Source organism: Triticum aestivum, chromosome 3B (genome assembly GCF_018294505.1).
Source record: "Triticum aestivum cultivar Chinese Spring chromosome 3B, IWGSC CS RefSeq v2.1, whole genome shotgun sequence".
NCBI classification, from domain to species: domain Eukaryota; kingdom Viridiplantae; phylum Streptophyta; class Magnoliopsida; order Poales; family Poaceae; genus Triticum; species Triticum aestivum.
In genome coordinates this window covers 824,643,129-824,646,538 of record NC_057801.1, presented here as the reverse complement: position 1 = coordinate 824,646,538, position 3,410 = coordinate 824,643,129, and the positions used below count along the sequence as shown (strand labels likewise).

At 50.7% G+C, this 3,410-nt stretch overlaps 1 long non-coding RNA gene across 1 annotated transcript; it reads left to right on the top strand.

Annotated features, from left to right (window-relative positions):
- Window positions 1–2,132: 2,132 nt before the first annotated feature.
- LOC123066871 (uncharacterized) lies at window positions 2,133–3,124 on the top strand. Its single transcript, XR_006431461.1, has 2 exons — window positions 2,133–2,734; window positions 2,860–3,124. It is a non-coding gene; the product is annotated as an uncharacterized lncRNA (long non-coding RNA).
- Window positions 3,125–3,410: the final 286 nt, after the last annotated feature.

Sequence of the window (3,410 nt, the reverse complement as noted above, 5' to 3'; positions counted from 1 at the left end):
AATCGACCTTCAACAGTTCGTCCTATACTCCTATTCACCTCTGAATTCATACTCCAAATTTTCCAGGCGGGGATCCTGACAAAAAAGGCCAAACACACGGAGGCAAATCAAGTAAAGGCACATAAATAAGTATTGACTCGCTACTCAGATTTCAGAAAGCAACTTGTCTGGGGAATTTGAAAGAACACCTAATAATCGTCTCAACTAAAAAACGGACTTCCCGTTACCCTGTAAACAATCGAAAGTCCATACAAGCCGCTCGCCACTGAAAGGTTTCGACATCACGCTGACAATTGGCAGATTCAGAATTTCTAGAGAACAAGAAGTTTGCAAAATATAGTTTAATGGACATCAACGTTCATGAGAGCAGTCAAACTATGAATTAGTTCTGCTATTAGGAATCAACATATAGGATTTAAAAGGTGGTCTTGTGTCGATGTCGACCGCAGTAGCTTATGAAGAGGGAACGGGAGAAGCATGGAGAGGAGATGGAGGAAATCACCGTACTAACAAGAACTCATGTATAGGAGGCCTCGTCACTGTGATGGTGGAGCGGGACGCCCAAGGCGGAAGGGCGGCCTGGTGGCTGTGATGGTGGAGCAGGGACGCCGGAGGTTGTAGGGCCGCGAGCGACCGCGTGCGGGCTCAGCGAGTGGGCGGCCTGGTCGCTGTGATGATGGACCGGGGACGCCGGAGGCGGGAGGGCGGCGGGCGGCCGCACGTGGGCTCATCGGTGGGGCGGCGCCGCAACCTGGTGAAGTGGTGGCGGGCGGTGGCGACGGAGACCCTCGCTCGCATCTATGGGGCAGCAGAGGAGGGCGGCAGGCGGCGACGGCGGCACCGGCACGTACTCGCCGTATGGGTGGCAGTAGAGGAGGAGCGGAGGATGGCGACTGAGACCCTCGTTCGTGTCCGTGGGGTAGCAGAAGAGGAGCGGGCGGCGGCCACGGCGATCTGCGGTCGTTCCCATGGGACAGCAGAGGAGCGGAGGGCGGCGGCTGGGATCCCTGCTCGCATTCGTGGAGGAGTAGAGGAGGAGCAGCAAGCGGTTGTGAGGGAGGAGAGAAAATTATGGGATACTAATCCCACTAATTGAGATAGAGATTAGTTAGTTTCCAGGATTCAAATAAATTGCGTTTTTTTACTAAACAGATGCGTGTGCGGGCGCGGATAGGCAGAGTTTTCGTCCGCCCTGACGAAGTTCTCTTGTTTAATAGTAGTGTAGATGGAGTAAAAGTTACTTTTGGCTCATGCATTTCGTCAAACACCAACTATGCACTCTCGCGATGATGGTGACCAAGCCGGCACGGCTAGTGAGCACGCCGGACACGCCTGAAGTCGCTGGTCTTCTCATCACCACTGCCCTGTTGGTCGGGGTTATCTGGGATGCCGTTAATCGACCATGTTGATCGAGTATGTGACGGGTGCTTGGTTGGAAAACAGCACCGCAGGCCGTTCCCTGCTCAGTCTACCTATCGTGCAAGTGATGCACTCGAGTTGCTACATGGTGATCTATGTGGCCCTATCACCCCAGCAACTCACGGAGGAAAGAAGTATTTCTTCCTTGTGGTAGATGACTACTCGAGATATATGTGGGTCGTTCTCCTACGATCTAAAGATGAGGCGTTTGCAGCGTTTAAAGAAGTTGAAGACTGCAATGGAGATGGAACACAAGCTGAAGGTCTGTGCTCTACGGACAGATCGCGGCGGAGAGTTTACGTCGAACAAGTTCAATGAGTACTGCGAGAAGATTAGCATAAAAAGGTTCCTCACGGCACCTTATACGCCACAGCAGAACGGTGTTGTTGAAAGGCGCAATCGAACCGTCGTTGACATGACGAGAAGTTTATTCAAGAGTAAAAACTTGCCGGGGACATTTTGGGGAGAAGCTGTCTGAATATTACCTATAAGTAGTAGTCGTCGCATTTGGGACCCAGGTCGATAGTGAGGACCACATCATGTTTAAGGGGGTGAATGTTGAGTTAAACACGGCCGTATAGTAGTGTCCGAGTAGTAGTGCAATTAGTAACCGAGTAGGTTTGCTAGTACTAGTCGGTTAGCTACTAGGCTGTCGTACGTGTATATAAGTGCACCAACCCCTGTAATCTGTATCAGAACAACCGATCAGAAAAAGCAATAAAGAATCAGGCTCGAGACGAGCCTGTTACAATCCATCTATTTGCGTCGTGTTCGTCTGGTCAAGAGAAATCGCTACGCCTGCTAAGATCGAATTGATCATGTTGGTGCTAGACGCTACTGCAAGTCGCAGAGCAGTACGTACGTACTCGTACTGCTAGCTAGTTACTGGATCAATCAAGCTACCTGCTTGGCAGCTTGGAAAGCTAGCTTGCACGTACGTGTTTCAAGTCCTGGTGAATCGATCTAGTGCTATAAAACCAACAGGGGTGTTCGACGGGAGGGCACCAGCAGCGTCAAGGACCTCTCTGCGCCGCTGCCCAAGGCCGCGCCACACCGCACCAGCTGACAGCGGTACGTCTTTTTTCTTGTATGCACACAACACATGTGTGCATGTGTTGTGGAAGGCAATCCAGCAAGAACAGCGATTGTGCAGAGTGCAGTCATTGTTGATCAATGGTAGGGGGGCAGTTCAACTGCTCTGCGGCGGCGCACAGCCGGGCGCCAGCGGCAACAGGCATTGCGCACCAGTGATCCTCCCCGTCAAGCACAGCAAAACCTACAGGCGCAGGATCTCCAGCACCACCTCGCGGATGGGGTAAGAAAATCCGAGACAAATTGATTCCCGCGTGATAAAACAGTATAAACTGTGCAGTGTGCAGAGTCCTGAAGCTATGTCGGATGCTTGCGACATTATTTAATCGGCTGTGTTTTTTTTTTCAGAACCACAAGCTGACGGTGGTGGAGGCCGACGGCAACTACGTGGAGCCGTTCGTCGTGGACGACATGGACATCTACTCCGGCGACAACTACTCCATCCTGCTCACCATCGACCAGGACACGCCGTCCAACACTGTGCGGTGGGGTAATGTTTCACTCAGTCCCAACCTGCGTGTTGGATCGGGTGAGACAAGATTGTGACTATGTGTTTCCTTAATCAATATACACACCATTCTTCTCAAAAATTAATAAATATATTTTAGCATCAGGGAATGACAATATTATCCATGATATTTTGCTATTGTGGTGAGAGCAATTTTATATATGACGTGTTGTGTATGCATCTTGTTGTTTGTGCGCATAAAGGGGATAGTGGCCCTAACGCACATGTTGCCCGTAGAAGAACAAAACAATGGAGCACTTCAACTGGAGGCTGCCACCGGTTGCTGAAAGACAAACAATTGCGATTGAGTAGAGGAAGCACACATCACTCAAGGGCTGGCTGTGGCATTCATTGCATTAGACCTGGATTATCTGAAATATCGGTTCGCAAA